This window comes from Bos indicus, chromosome 8, assembly GCF_029378745.1.
Source record: "Bos indicus isolate NIAB-ARS_2022 breed Sahiwal x Tharparkar chromosome 8, NIAB-ARS_B.indTharparkar_mat_pri_1.0, whole genome shotgun sequence".
NCBI classification, from domain to species: domain Eukaryota; kingdom Metazoa; phylum Chordata; class Mammalia; order Artiodactyla; family Bovidae; genus Bos; species Bos indicus.
The window spans coordinates 44,603,132-44,620,050 of record NC_091767.1 but is presented as its reverse complement, the minus strand read 5'-3'; the positions used below and the strand labels follow the sequence as shown (position 1 = coordinate 44,620,050).

Genomic DNA, 16,919 nt, shown 5'->3' with positions numbered 1-16,919 from the left:
TTTCTCAGCACATGTGTCTCCTCAGACAGTTCATTTCCAAGTGTTAGACAAGAGCCCACTTTTGGGTCCTGGAAGGGGTCCCTTCCTGCAACAGTTGTGGTGTGTGTGTTCAGGAGAGGTCAGAGAAGACTCCGAGGAGAAAGACAAGGATACGTTTAGACATGAAGGATGACTTAGCAGAACAGGATGTCAGGTGGGGCGGGGGTAGTTCAGTTGGAAAGAGCATCCCAGAGAGCGGAGATGGCATATGCACAGGCTGGGAGAGAGGAGTGTGTGTCTTGCTAGGAACTAGAAGGATTGTGAAGTCACTGGACTCGCGTGTCAGGGCTGGCTCTGCTGCGATATAGAGTTAGCAAGAGAAGAGTCTACAGAGCCCATTGAGAGCCAGGGAAGCCATGGCCTCCTTGTCAGTAAACTCAGCGGGAACCCACAGCAAGGTTAAAGCTGAGTTGTGATTTGACCTGCTGTGTGTTTCCATGATCACTTGGACTATGTAAGGGGAGTGAATTGGAGGGAATGAGAAAGGAGACTGCGATCCAGTCAAGAGGCTCTTGCACCTGGGGCCTCTCATATCACTGCTTCTGGGCATGTAAATTCAATACGCTGGAGAACAGTTTGAGAAGGTCTAGTGGACAGAGGAGCCTGGTGGGCTGCTGTCCATGGGGTTGCACAGGGTCAGACACGATTGAAGCGACTTAGCATGCATGCATGCATTGAAGAAGGAAATGGCAACCCACTCTGGTGTTCTTGCCTGGAGAATCCCAGGGACAGAGGAGCCTGGTGGGCTGCTGTCTGTGGGGTCACACAGAGTCAGATACGACTGAAGCGACTTAGCAGCAGCAGCAGTAAAGTCAAAGATATGTGTGCTCTGTAATCCAGAAAGCTTCATGACAAGAAGTTATGAGGAAGATGCTCATAACTATATTCTTTGAAATAAAAAATGGAAGCAATTTAGGTGCCCATGAGTAGGAGAATGGATAAAATGTGATACATAAAACATGCTATATTTATATGATGGATTTTTATGCAGGAGTTAAGATGAATGAACTGGGGATGAATTTATCAAGCTGAAAAATCTCAAAAGCATAATGCTGAACAAAGAGCCATGGTATGCAGAAATGCAGGTACAACCTGACATCCTGTACTTAAAAGTTTGTAAGGTCTACCATTACTTTACACATCCTTAAGAGAAAAAAATGCTGAGAACTAAACTCTGACAAAATGTGTTCTTGTCACTTATTAGATACTTTATACTTGATTAGAAAATCTTTTACACCATATATTACTCCCATGCATGCATAAAAAGGGGGAATAGAAGTGAAATAAATCAGATATGGGTTCCCCCAACTTTTACACATATAAATCTTAACTCTTCTAAATTCTCTTGACTTAAAATCACAGATGTCTGTGTTTCCCAAATAATAAATCCTCCACCCAACTACAGGATGGGTAACAAGGCATTCTTAAGTAATCCATAAGAAAATTCACAGCCATTGGCAGTGGGTTCTTAAGCTATTTTTGCAGTTAGGTATAACTGAGCTTCTTTGGAGTCCTCCTTCTATAACACTGCTGGACGTTTCTGATTTATCATCACCCCCACGATCTCCTCACAATCACTTGATTCCTGAAGGAGAAGAGTGCCCCCACCAATGTCTCCACAATTTTCAGCAAGTTTGGTCCTGCTGCTTTTGGATGTGTAGGCAGTAGGGAACGATTGCCACCCAGCTATTGGAAGGTATCATCAGTTACAAGAGCATCATGATTTCAGAGATATTCAAATGGGAAAAAAGTTGTGTGTTTTACATTTTGGAGGATAAGTTCAGAACAAGAGAATATTAGCAAACCCACTTGCCTTCACAGTCATGCTACATCCTCCCATCCAGCTTCGTAATGAAACCAACATTTCGATATCACTAAAGAGATCCAACCAGTCCATCCTAAAGAAGACCAGCCCTGGGTGTTCATTGGAAGGACTGATGCTGAGGCTGAACTCCAATACTTTGGCCACCTCATGCGAAGAGTTAATTCACTGGAAAAGACTCTGATGCTGGGAGGGATTGGGGGCAGGAGGAGAAGGGGATGACAAAGGATGAGATGGCTGGATGGCATCACCGACTCCATGGACATGAGTTTGAGTGAACTCCAGGAGTTGGTGATGGACAGGGAGGCCTGGTGTGCTGCGATTCATGGGGTTGCAAAGAGTCGGACACGACTGAGCAACTGAACTGAACTGAACTGATGGGTGGAATCTAAAAAAATGATACAAATGAATTTACAAAACAGAAACTGACTCACAGACACAGAAAAGAAACTTATGGTTACCAAAGGGGAAAGGGAGGGGAAAGGGATAAATTAGGAATTTGGGATTAGCAGATACAAACTACTATATATAAAACAGATAACCAACAAGATCCTTGTATATAGCACAGGGGACTATATTCAACATCTTGGAGTAAACTATAATGGAAAAGAGAAAAAATACGTGCTTTAGAAATGAGGAAATATGGTAGCTGTCATTTATGAATAAAAATATATTTATAAACCATAAAAATTATGCATAGAAATAATAAACACCATTTAAAGACTGCTGCTAGTGGAAATCTGATGTATGATGCAGGGAGCTCAAACCTGGCGCTCTGTGACAACCTAGAGGTGTGGGAATGGGGTGGGAGGTGGGAGAGACGTTCAAGAGGGAGGTTACATATATATATATATATATACCTATGGCTGATTCATGTTGATAATATGGAGAAGCCAACACAGTATTGTAAAGCAATTATCCTCCAATTAAAAATAAATAATTTAAAAATAAAAATAATAAATACAGCTGCCATCACAGAGAGAGCGGTGATGTGGAAACAGAAGGCATGTTATGGGGACAGATGCACACTGGGACTTCCAGTCAATTGTTCACATTCCCATCTTTAAGCTTGGCAGTGTCACATGGGTGGGTATTTATATTACTTGCCACAATTTCTGTAAGTCAACTATTTCACAACTTATAGAAAAAGGCTTCCCTGGTGGTTCAGCTGGTAAAGAATCTGCCTGCAATGCAGGAGACCTGGGTTCGATCCCTGGGTTGGGAAGATCACCTGGAAAAGGGAACAGCTACCCACTCCAGTATTCTGGCCTGGAGAATTCCATGGACTCTGGAGTGGGGTGGCAAAGAGTTGGACACAACTGAGTGACTTTCACTTTTACTTTCAAAAAAAAGGAGACTGCCACACAAGCCCAATTCTGTTAATAGTCGCTGTGTGAATCAGGGAACATGTGCAACTTCAGCTTTCTATTCTATTACTACATTGAGGTGGCTATGTGGGCGCAGGAGGGCCTAGAGGAGCTACTCCAGGTTCAAGGTCAGGAGGGGCGGTGGTGAGGAGATACCCCTCATCCAAGGTAAGGAGCAATGGCTGCGCTTTGCTGGAGCAGCCGTGAAGAGATACCCCACGTCCAAGGTAAGAGAAATCCAAGTAAGACGGTAGGTGTTGCAAGAGGGCATCAGAGGGCAGACACACTGAAACCATAATCACAGAAAACTAGTCAATCTAATCACACTAGGACCACAGCCTTGTCTAACCCAATGAAACTAAGCCATGCCCAAGGAGCCACACAAGACGGGTGGGTCATGGTGGAGAGGTCTGACAGAATGTGGTCCACTGGAGAAGGGAATGGCAAACCACTTCAGTATTCTTGCCTTGAGAACCCCATGAACAGTATGAAAAGGCAAAATGATAGGATACTGAAAGAGGAACTCCCCAGGTCAGTAGGGGCACAATATGCTACTGGAGATCAGTGGAGAAATAACTCCAGAAAGAATGAAGGGATGGAGCCAAGCAAAAACAATACCCAGTTGTGGATGTGACTGGTGATAGAAGCAAGGTTCGATGCTGTAAAGAGCAATATTGCATAGGAACCTGGAATGTCAGGTCCATGAATGAGGGCAAATTGGAAGTGGTCAAACAGGAGATAGCAAGAGTGAACGTCGACATTCTAGGAATCAGTGAACTAAAATGGACTGGATTGGGTGAATTTAACTCAGATGACCATTATATCTACTACTGTGGGCAGGAATCCCTTAGAAGAAATGGAGTACCCATCATGGTCAACAAAAGAGTCCGAAATGCAGTACTTGGATGTAATCTCAAAAAGGACAGAATGTTCTCTGTTCATTTCCAAGGCAAACCATTCAGTATCATAGTAATCCAAGTCTATGCCCCAACCAGTAACACTGAAGAAGCTGAAGTTGAATGGTTCTATGAAGACTTACAAGACCTTTTAGAACTAACACCCAAAAAAGATGTCCTTTTCATTATAGGGGACTGGAATGCAAAAGTAGGAAGTCAAGAAACACCTGGAGTAACAGGCAAATTTGGCCTTGGAATACGGAATGAAGCAGGGAAAAGGTTAATATACTTTTGCCAAGAAAATGCACTGGTCATAGCAAACACCCTCTTCCAACAACACAAGAGAAGACTCTACACATGGACATCACCAGATGGTCAACACCGAAATCAGATTGATTATATTCTTTGCAGCCAAAGATGGAGAAGCTCTATACAGTCAGCAAAAACAAGACCAGGAGCTGACTGTGGCTCAGATCATGAACTCCTTATTGCCAAATTCAGACTTAAATTGAGGAAAGTAGGGAAAACCACTAGAGCATTCAGGTATGACCTAAATCAAATCCCTTATGATTATACAGTGGAAGTGAGATATAGATTTAAGGGACTAGATCAGATAGATAGAGTGCCTGATGAACTATGGACAGAGGTTCGTGACACTGTGCAGGAGACAGGGATCAAGACCATCCCCATGGAAAAGAAATGCAAAAAAGCAAAATGGCTGTCTGGGGAGGCCTTACAAATAGCTGTGAAAAGAGAAGCGAAAAGCAAAGGAGAAAAGGAAAGATATAAACATCTGAATGCAGAGTTCCAAAGAATAGCAAGAAGAGATAAGAAAGCCTTCCTCAGCGACCAATGCAAAGAAATAGAGGAAAACAACAGAATGGGAACGACTAGAGATCTCTTCAAGAAAATCAGAGATACCAAAGGAATATTTCATGCCAAGATGGGCTCAATAAAGGACAGAAATGGTATGGACCTAACAGAAGCAGAAGATATTAAGAAGAGGTGGCAAGAATACACAGAAGAAGTGTACAAAAAAGAGCTTCATGACCCAGATAATCACGATGGTGTGATCACTGACCTAGAGCCAGACATCCTGGAATGTGAAGTCAAGTGGGCCTTAGAAAGCATCACTACGAACAAAGCTAGTGGAGGTGATGGAATTCCTGTGGAGCTATTTCAAATCCTGAAAGATGATGCTGTGAAAGTGCTGCACTCAATATGCCAGCAAATTTGGAAAACTCAGCAGTGGCCACAGGACTGGAAAAGGTCAGTTTTCATTCCAATTCCAAAGAAAGGCAATGCCAAAGAATGCTCAAACTACTGCACAATTGCGCTAATCTCACACGCTAGTAAAGTAATGCTCAAAATTCTCCAAGCAAGGCTTCAGCAGTACATGAACCATGAACTTCCAGATGTTCAAGCTGGTTTTAGAAAAGGCAGAGGAACCAGAGATCAAATTGCCAACATCCACTGGATCATGGAAAAAGCAAGAGAGTTCCAGAAAAACATCATTTCTGCTTTATTGACTATGCCAAAGCCTTTGACTGTGTGGATCACAATAAACTGTGGAAAATTCTGAAAGAGATGGGCATATAGACCATCTGACCTACCTCTTGAGAAACCTGTATGCAGGTCAGGAAGCAACAGTTAGAACTGGACATGGAACAGACTGGTTCCAAATAGGAGAAGGAGTACATCAAGGCTGTATATTGTCACCCTGCTTATTTAACTTATGTGTAGAGTACATTATGAGAAATGCTGGGCTGGAAAAAGCACAAGCTGAATCAAGATTGCCAGGAGAAATATCAATAACCTCAGATATGCAGATGACACCACCCTCATGGCAGAAAGTGAAGAGGAACTAAAAAGCCTCTTGATGAAAGTGAAAGAGGAGAGTGAAAAAGTTGGCTTAAAGCTCAACATTCAGAAAACGAAGATCATGGCATCCGGTCCCATCACTTCATTCATTCAGGGAAACAGTGGAAACAGTGTCAGACTTTATTTTTTTGGACTCCAAAATCACTGCAGATGGTGACTGCAGCCATGAAATTAAAAGACACTTACTCCTTGGAAGGAAAGTTATGACCAACCTAGATAGCATATTGAAAAGCAGAGACATTACTTTGCCAACAAAGGTCCGTCTAGTCAAGGTTATGGTTTTTCCTGTGGTCATGTATGGATGTGAGAGTTGGACTGTGAAGAAAGCTGAGCGCCAAAGAATTGATGCTTTTGAACTGTGGTGTTGGAGAAGACTCTTGAGAGTCCCTTGGACTGCAAGGAGATCCAACCAGTCCATTCTGAAGGAGATTAGCCCTGGGATTTCTTTGGAAGGAATGATGCTAAAGCTGAAACTCCACTACTTTGGCCACCTCATGTGAAGAGTTGACTCTGATGCTGGGAGGGATTGGGGGCAGGAGGAGAAGGGGATGACAGAGGATGAGATGGTTGGATGGCAACACCGACTCGATGGCCGTGAGTCTGAGTGAACTCCAGGAGTTGGTGATGGACAGGAAGGCCTGGCATGCTGCGATTCATGGGGTCGCAAAGAGTCAAACACAACTGAGCGACTGAACTGAACTGAACTGAATACATTGCAAAGAGGGCCACGCCTCTTGTCCTTGCCTCAGAGGAATTCTAGGTTGTTGTGAAGGTCAAAACTGCAAGTGCTTGTGCCATCCATTGTTAGACCATAAAGCGCAGCAGAGAAAGGTTCCTGAGACTGTCACCTCACAAGTTTACCAAACCTCTTAGCAGGGATGTGTGGGAGGTGCTCGCAGCAATGGCCCCCAGTGTATTGGGCGCCCCCCATCTGCACCCCTTTGGCAATATGACTCTGCCACTCCTCCCATCAAATGGGAGCCTGTTTCTCCACTCCTAAGCTCTGGGCTGGCCTTGGGACCTGCTGTGATCAACAGAATATGGTGACAGTGACCCAGCAAGCACCAGAGCCTAGACCTCAACATGCAGGTGTCTTTCACTGGAACACTTCAGATTCCAGAGACAACCCCACCTCTCACCAGGCTGGGCAGCCCAGTCTAGCCTATTGGAGAATGGAAAGTTGAGAGGAACCAAGAAGCCCAGCCAACAGCCAGTACCAACTGCCAAACATGAGTCAGGCCATCTTGAACTTTCCAGTCCCACTGACCCTCTGGTCAAATGCTGCCAACTAACAGAATTAACCCCCCTGATGATCCACAGAACCATGAGAAATAGTCATCAGGGTCTTTTGGTCACCATGTTTCAGGGCGGTTTGTTTTGCAGAGTTGGGTACACTGACCTGTGACTGAAAGTTTGGTTTAGTCTATTCTGCTGATGACAATATCTTTGCCATTTTGTAAGTTGAGTGGTAAGAAATTATCAAGCACCTACTCTGTGTTGGTTATGGGGTATGTGCTGTGAAGACTACCAAAAAAGGACTATAGATAAATGCCTCAGCCGTAGCACAAACAAGAACTGTAACCTCGTTAGGAAAAGAAGATGTAAATGATAGAAAGTAAAGTAAGAATGTGCTAAACTGAGAAAGATGTGCTCTGCAGAGAAAGTGAACATTTTCTTATTACATAGCAGAAACTCTGGCTTAGTTCATAGAATCCTCACAACTCTATAAGGCAGGTACTGTGATTATTCCCATTTTACAGGTAAGGAAACTGAGGAAGCTACAGGGGAGTAAGCTGTCCAGAGTCACATAGCCAGCAAGTGGTTGGCCCTGGCCTGGGAACTAGTAGCCTGACAGCAAAGCCCACGTGTGCCCTAGACTAGACAGATGACAGTAAGGCTAGTGCTGTGAGGATGTGGGGACAGATGCTTTGGGAGGGGCTGGGTTCCTAGGCAAGAGAGACCTCAGGTGGCCTTGGAGGTTGGGTGGGAGTTGGAGTGGAATTTAGAAAGTTCCAGGCAGAGATCATGGTGTATGCACATGGGGGGTTTGGAGCCCCATGAGAAGCTGAGCCCAGCTGGGTCAGGACCTGCCTCTCTCCAACCCAGGAGTCTGTGACTATCCTTCCAGGCCACCTACATCCCAGTGAGACCCCCACTGCCTGGCTGAGGGGAAGCCCGGGAGAGATGGGCTGGGAAGAGCTTGGAAAGTGGAAGTATCACTCCCACTTGGAAAGTGGCAGTGTCTCAAGGCAGGATGGAGGGGCAGGACAGAACCAGGAAACAGGGAATGGGGGCCTCCAGGGCTGCCAGGATTCTCAGCTGGGGTGAGGAGGAGGCAGTGAGTTGGGGAGTTGTCATCCTGCTGCCCCGCGGAGCCCACGTCCATCAGCCAGGACAAGCGGCTGGGGCAGGCCACGGGTGCCAGGCCAGAAGATGCCCCATTTCCCTGGGACCTGTGGGGTGGACTTGCTTCTTATGTCCCTGTGTGCACCCAGACCATCTTATCCTGTTGTTTTATACGAGCGACAGCCAGCAAAATTATTTCTGCCAAAACCTATGCTATGACTCTAGAGGGAGAGTTGTGTTCAGAGATGCTTTTGAAATTCTCCTAAACAACCTGTGAGTTATGATGGAACATTTTAATAAGAGTCCAATTCTTATTTTTGTATGTATTCTTGATTAAGCTATGTCATTTCGCCTTATAAAGGTGCTTTTACTGGTGGGGTGGTGATGGGGATTGCTGGTTGCTTACTGATGTAGTTACTGTTCCTGAGAAGGACCCATGAAAAGCAGAGACCACAGGAGCATCATCTGGCTTCACCACTCACTCACCCCGACTCCCACCCCTGCAACACTGAATTGCTCACAGCCTATGGGAGTTCAGGAAAGGCTTCCAGTGAAGAGGCATTTGAAATGGGCCTTGGAGGATGGAGATTTCGATGGGTGAGGCCAGAGGATAGAGTTTACCTGCTTATGGGTAAACTGAGCAATGGCCTGGCACCCTGCAGGGGGTGAAAAAAAATCTATGTAAGAACAGAGCTGGGGAAAGGGAGTAAGATGGGACATGTCAGACAGCTGGGTTGGCGTTAGGGACTTTAAACAGACAGTTGGGAGACATGGACTTGCCTTCTGAAAGCAAGATGACAAACACAACATCTCGTGAAAGCAGCAATTGTTCCTGCTTGTTCTTAATTCAACCTTGTGGATCTGGATAAGTACAGACAGATAAAAATTGTGTGATTCTGAGACCATCCTGTGTAAAAAGAGCAGATGACTCTACCTGAACAAACCGTTGCAGAGCAAATGATATAAAGTGTATATTTTGGTGAACTTTAAATTGTACATGTAATACATGGTTGGGGTAGAAAAATTTGAAAACATGCATAAGCAAAAGAAAGAAAAAAGAAATAACACTTATAATACTACCATCCAGAGATATTATGCCTTTCAGACTTCTCTCAATGTATGGATATAAATTTATGTTACATAAGTGGGCTCATACTGCTTTAGAACCCACTTTAGAAAACTTGTGACTATCTTTCCATATAAATAAATACATTCCCCAGCATCATTTTAAACGGCCATTTTTTAGTCCATATTGAAGAACATCTTGAACCATCTTCAATCTCCCACTTCTATTCGTGTTAAAATCTTAACTGTATCCATTCGAGCGATGTGTTCTTAGCCACATGTACAGAAGAGGGCACTTGAAAAATCAAACCCAGAGTAATCATCCCCATTATGTCAATCACTTTAGAGCTCTTTCCATTGCTTACCTGATGGAGCATTCTGCCGTCTGGCAGAGAGTCTTCAGGTGGTGCTATTAGGCGGCACAGTTCCTTCAGAACACAGATGACTCATCTGATGACTATGTGGGCTACTTCTGTGCGGACTTGACCCCACTTCTAGTGTCTTGTATTTCTGTATTCACTCCAACTCCCTCAAAAAAGAAACGACAAGAATGTGATGTTTTGCAGTTGTTCGTGATTGATGATGCATTCTTGAAACAGGGAAAAAATTAATGGATTCAGTAGATCCTGCAAAATGTTTATGAGTAGACTGAGCAGAAGAAAATGCCTTTTCTACTAGGTAAGCTGTACCTGGGGCCTCCTGAGAAGTTAACTGCTGCTGATATCAGACTCACCCTGATGAGATAGAAAAGCTGAGCTGAAGTGTGCCCCCTTGGTTTGCATAGTCCGGTTTTCTCTGGCACCATCCACGTACGATAAAATTTGTCTCTCAGATACGAGCATCTTTAAAATGATGACATCAAAAACAAATACTACAAATTTGAACCTCAGGGAAGAATGAAGCATATGGACCTCATTGCTTCCCTCTAGTGGTTATGTCCTGTTTCAGCGGGTCTCTTGGCACTTGGGTGGGTCCTGTACTGGGAAACCCAGCGCCCTCTTGTGGAGGGCAGGAGAAGGTGTCCACATTTCTCATAAGGGCAGAGACCTGGACTGCGCCCGGGGATTGGCAAAGACAAACTTGACCTGCTGCTGCTGCTGCTAAGTCACTTCAGTCGTGTCCGACTCTGTGTGACCCCATAGATGGCAGCCCACCAGGCTCCCCCGTCCCTGGGATTCTCCAAGCAAGAACACTGGAGTGGGTTGCCATTTCCTTCTCCAATGCATGAAAGTGAAAAGTGAAAGTGAAGTTGGTCAGTAACCCTAACCCTAACTTGACCTGAGGGACTGATAAACACGAGTCACCTCCGCCAGAGCTTGTGGACGTGTTCCACACACCGAGATATCTTAGAAGCAGAATCAAATAAATTCTCATGATTTAATTGTCTTTTTAAAAAAATACTTGTTGATGTTCTATTTATTCTGTGACTTCGAACGTCCTCTTGGAATTAGCCAAATTAAGTAGTAGAATATAGCCCTGTTTATCAGACATGGTCCATGAATAAAGAGGACGCTCCCAAGAGCTGATAGTGCAACCCATGGACCAGGATAACTTGTCAGGTTTTGCAGATAGAAGATAATGATTAAAGATGTGGGCTGTGATGCCTAATTCCCGTGCTGGTTCTGCTAACCAGGCAGGCACCTGCAGGCAGGCACCTGACTTAAGTTTTCAAAACCTCACTTTCCTATAAAATGAGAGTGCTGATAGTTCCCACCTTGCAGAGTTATGACAATTCAGTGGTGAAGAATTGGCCTGCGAATGCAGGAGCCTCAGGAGACTCAGGTTCGATCCCTGGGTCTGGAAGATCTCCTGCAGAAGGAAATGGCAACCCACTCCAGTATTTTTGCCTGGGAAATCCCCTAAACAGAGGAGACTGCTGGGTTACAGTCCACAGGGTCACAATGAGTCAGAAACAACTGAGGACGCATGCAAATAAATATATTCGCACATTGTACTTAGCAAATGCTATTACTATTTAACCCGAAGATTAACATTTTTTAAAAGGTGTATTACTTTCTTTGTTGCCTTCTATGACAAAGTACAATGACCAACATTAATCATTTCCTAGGAGGCTCCTATTTCTCCTTGTGAAAAATGACTCTATGCCCATAAATAAGGCAATGAAGAGCTAAGAAGTGGCAGAGGTCTGAGTACGGTTATCCAACTTTTTCCTACTACAAACCTAGGGGCCTTCATGTGAACTGCCTGTCCTACATTCTGAGCTCTTCTATTTCCATTTTCACCTGTTCTCTCCCTGTCTTATCACCCATTTCTAACACCACTGTTGACTCCATATCTTTCCAATCTGCTGTGGACTCAGAAGGGAGGTAACAGAGCTCATTAGAATTTTGCTTTATGCCATAGGTTAAATAGGCTCCAGTGGGAACATGTGAACTCTTTCCCTGTTTGCAAAACACATAATCTCCTGTCTGAATACATGTATGCCTTTTAGCATCCATGGAATCCGTACCTAAAGAGTAGAAAAGAACTAAAAAAATAAAAATAAAAAAATGAAAGTGTTAAAAGACTTTTTTGTTTAGGATGGGCAGCTGATCATGTGAGCGGGGAGCTTTGGAGGCAATCCTATTTTGTCTTTTGTCTCTTGATTAGAGGGAGGGTAGGCTGGATTCTACTCCCTGGCCTGGAAGCACTGGCCCCTAGTGGTCAGGTTGGGTACTGCTGGGGAGGGCAGTCTACTGTTTGACAGAAAACGGTCTTGCAGGTAGTGGTAATGGAAGTTCAGTTCAGTCACTCAGTTGTGTCTGACTCTTTGCGACCCCATGGACTGCAGCACGCCAGGCCTCCCTGTCCATCACCAACTCCCGGAGTCCACCCAAACCCATGTCCATTGAGTTGGTGATGCCAACCAACCATCTCCTCCTCTGTCATCCCCTTCTACTCCTGCCCTCAATCTTTCCCAGCATCACGGTCTTTTCAAATGAGTCAGCTCTTCTCATCAGGTGGCCAAAGTATTGGAGTTTCAGCTTCAACATTAGTCCTTCCAATGAACACCCAGGACTGATCTCCTTTAGGACGGATTGGTTGGATCTCCTTGCAGTCCAAGGGACTCAAGAGTCTTCTCCAACACCACAGTTCAAAAGCATCAATTCTTTGGCCCTCAGCCTTCTTCACAGTTCAACTCTCACATCCATACATGACCACTGGAAAAACCATAGCCTTGACTAGACGGACCTTTGTTGACAAAGTAATGTCTCTGCTTTTTAACATGCTGTCTGTTGCTGCTGCTGCCAAGTTGCTTCAATCATGTCTGACTCTGTGCGACCCCATAGACGGCAGCCCACCAGGCTCCTCCTTCCCTGGGATTCTCCAGGCAAGAACACTGGAGTGGGTTGCCATTTCCTTCTCCAATGCATGAAAGTGAAAACTGAAAGTGAAATCGCTCAGTCGTGTCCGACCCTCAGCGACCCCATGGACTATAGCCTTCCAGGCTCCTCCATCCATGGGATTTTCCAGGCAGAAGTACTGGAGTAGGGTGCCATTGCCTTCTCCGAATATGCTGTCTAGGTTGGTCATAACTTTCCTTCCAAGGAGTAAGCATCTTTTAATTTCATGGCTGCAGTCACCATCTGCAGTGATTTTGGAGCCCCCTAAAATAAAGTCAGCCACTGTTTCCACTGTTTTCCCATCTATTTCCCAAGAAGTGATGGGACCAGATGCCATGGTCTTAGTTTTCTGAATGTTTAGCTTTAAGCCAACTTTTTCACTTTCCTCTTTCACTTTCATCAAGAGGCTCTTTAGTTATTCTTCACTTTCTGCCATAAGGGTGGTGTCATCTGCACATCGGAGGTTATTGATATTTCTCCCGGCAATCTTGATTCCAGCTTGTACTTCCTCCAGCCCAGCGGTAATGGAAGAGCAAGCAGATATTAGCCAGGGGAGCATAACTGGAGGAGAATCTGAACCAGAGTCAAGATGGGAGCAAAGACCACAGTGAGGAGAGAGGCAAGGTGGGTCTATGATTGAGAGTACAAATAACAACGTATGAAGTGGGGGTGTGCTGCCTGTAACTTTGTAGTGTAGTGAGGTCTGGGAGCATGATTCCTCCAGCTCTGTTCTTCCTTCTCAAGATTGTTTTGGCTATTCAGGATCTTTTGTGTCTCCATACAAAATTTTAAAATTATTCGTTCTAATTCTGTGAAAAATGCCATTCGTATTTTGATAGGGATTACATTGAATCTGTAGATTGCCTTGGGTAGTGTGGTCATTTTAACAATGTACATTCTTCCAATCCAAGAACACAGTGTATCTTTCTGTCTGTTTGTGTCATTTTCAATTTCATCAGCATTAGTCATATAGCTTCCTGAGAACAGACCTTTTACCTGTAGGTAAGTTAAGTTTTTAATGACACTGACTGGCACGGCATGTATTTCATTACAGACCCAAGATGCCTAATGACATTTAAATTTTTTTTTTATATTGGGATATAGCCAATTAACAATGTTGTGATAGTTTCGAGTGCACAGCAGAGCAACTCAGCCATGTATATGTACATGTATCCATTCGCTCCCAAACTCCGCTCCCACTCAGGCTGCCACATAACATTGAGCACGGTTCCCTGTGCTAGACAGTAGGTCCTTGTTGGTCAAATGACATTTTAAAACCGATATATTTTATTTTTAATTTTCCTATTGTGGTCTCTCACACTAGAACATAATCACATTGCCTGGCATATAGAAGGTACTTCTCTTAGATGGCTTTTTCTTAGAAACAGACCCTGAATCAAGAAATGTAAGTGTGTGTGATTTATTAAGGACATGCTTCTGGGAGAAACCGCTAAGGAAGCAGGGAGGCTGGAGAGAGAAGAGGATGCTGTCGAGAAATGGTGCAATGGCAGAAGAAAGTCCTGGTCTCTGAGTCCCAGGGGAGCTCTGGAAAGTCAGTTGCACCTCAGAGTTTGTCCCTCTGGGAGGCAAGGAAGGCAGTATTCCAAATATTCCCTCCCACAGTGAGGTCAGTCACTGAGCGGCAGAGGCCAGGGAGTGCACAGTGGGTAATAAACTCCCACTCTCCAAGAAGACAAGATGACTTCAGCAGCCACAGTCAGAGCTTGGAGGAAAGGTGACACCGTGAGCAGCTAGCCCTGCGGCACAGAAAAGCTGGGGCCTGGGAAGCGTGTCAGGGGTGTCCCCTCTCGTTCTCACTGAGGGTGTAACAAATGAGTGGATCAACGAACAAGTACAAGGCCCCCACCCCTCCATAAGGGCACACATGGTGCCAGTTTTTGCTTTATGTTATGTGTACTTACATCCCCTTTACCCAGTGCTCTATGGATTAGATTTTGGTAAAGAAAGATTGTTCAGCCAGAGAGCTAACTTCTCCTTATCCAGGACACTGGGGTTTGGGCATAGGCCCCTCCGATGACAGAGACAGCAGAACTGGGTTGGTTTCCAGAGTCAAACCTTCCAAAGAACTGGAATCACCCATGCGTGAGTGTGACCTCAAGAAAGATGTGACCACTGTGGTCCTGGTCCTGGCCTTAGAATGGACAGGAAGGGGTTTAATGTGACCCTGCACCTATCATTGAGTGACCCAAGAGCAAATGAAACCCTGCAAGTCCATCCCCAGGGCAACATGAGAAGGTGATTCAGAGTCCAATGTGAGAACAGAAAAAGAAGAGATCGAAGTCAGTCTCCCCATGGGCAGTGGCAATAAACAGCCCAGAAGATAAGTTTTTGTGCCCATAAATATCTTACATGATGATGAAGAGAATACACAGATGTGTGAAAACCTCAGAAACAAGAAAGTGGCTCTGTCCCAGCTGCTCACAGTCAGAGAACTGCATCACCATCCACTATCCCAGAGGAAGGAGCAAAGATTAAAACCAGAATGACCTCCATTCGTGAGGCTTATTTTAGTCAAAATGGGTCTAGGTTTTTGGTAGAAATTTTGTCTTCCTATAGGGAGGTACCTCGGAGAAGGCAATGGCACCCCACTCCAGTACTCTTGCCTGGAAAATCCCATGGATGGAGGAGCCTGGTAGGCTGCAGTCCATGGGGTCCCGAAGAGTCAGACACGACTGAGCAACTTCCCTTTCACTTTTCACTTTCATGCATTGGAGAATGAAATGGCAACCCACTCCAGTGTTCTTGCCTGGAGAATCCCAGGGACGGGGGAGCCTGGTGGGCTGCCGTCTATGGGGTCGCACAGAGTCGGACACGACCGAAGCGACTTAGCAGCAGTAGCAGCAGCAGCAAGGAGGTAGCTATGTTCAAATAAAGATACTCTCCTTTCTTACATTCCCATTGACGGACCCCTAACATGGGTTGTCCTGTAGAAAAAACGTGCAGTGAATCTGAGGGTTTCATGCATAGCTCACCTGTGCCGTCCAGCCTAGAAGACTGGGGAGAAACTGCCACAAAAATCATACCCAAATAAGATCCTGGTATACAGACTTTGTTACATAAGTCTTGTGTGTTTCAGAGTCTTAGAAATGAACAAGGAAACAAACAAACAAACAAAAAAATAGTACATTCTGACATTTAGCTATGTTCCCAGCAGTTGAGGGAACAGCATACTGAGTCTGGAAAGGCGAGGGGCGACAGTGCCTGAAGCAGAAAGGGAACCCAGGCCACTTCCTTTCCACCGTATTTGAATCTGAATGCAGGTCTGTCCGCTTATGTGCCCTTTTCACTGTGGACATAACCAGACGGGTACACAGTGAATTAAAGGATTAAGACACCAACTGAACTGACCCTTGTAACAACTTTTCAAGGAGGCAGAAATGGAAGTCCTGACCACAAACTGGGGCTGGCTTTGGCAGTTTAAAGATGTACAGCTAATTCACACCATAATTACTTCTTTTTAAAAAACATTAAAGTTGATTTACAGTATTATATTAGTTTCAAGTATACAACAAAGTGATTGTTATATATCAGATCAGATCAGATCAGTCGCTCAGTCATGTCTGACTCTTTGCGACCCCATGAATCACAGCACGCCAGGCCTCCCTGTCCATCACCAACTCCCGGAGTCCACTCAGACTCACGTCCATCGAGTCAGTGATGCCATCCAGCCATCTCATCCTCTGTCGTCCCCTTCTCCTCTTGCCCCCAATCCTTCCCAGGATCAGAGTCTTTTCCAATGAGTCAACTCTTCACATGAGGTGGCCAAAGTACTGGAGTTTCAGCTTTAGCATCATTCCTTCCAAAGAAATCCCAGGGCTGATCTCCTTCAGAATGGACTCGTTGGATCTCCTTGCAGTCCAAGGGACTCTCAAGAGTCTTCTCCAACACCACAGTTCAAAAGCAAGTATATATAACTGAATCACTTTGTAATATACATATAACTGAATGTAGAGATATATGTTAATATTATTACAAGATATTGAATATAGTACCCTGTGCTATATAGTAAATCCTTGTTGCTTATCTATTTTATGTATAGCAGTTTGTATCTGTTAACCCCGCACTCCTAATTTATCACTCCCCTCGCCCTGTCCCCTCTGGTAACCATGGGTTTGTTCTCTATGTCTGTGAGTCTGTT

The 16,919-nt window shown here is 44.7% G+C and overlaps 1 long non-coding RNA gene across 1 annotated transcript in view; it reads right to left on the bottom strand.

The window, feature by feature from the left end:
• The window catches only part of LOC139184439 (uncharacterized), a 175,163-nt gene that overhangs the window by 113,657 nt on the left and 44,587 nt on the right, over positions 1–16,919 (bottom strand). Inside the window, exon 2 of the long non-coding RNA XR_011567942.1 lies at positions 9,782–9,945. This is a non-coding gene — a long non-coding RNA (uncharacterized lncRNA). The remainder of the gene's footprint in view (positions 1–9,781; positions 9,946–16,919) is intronic.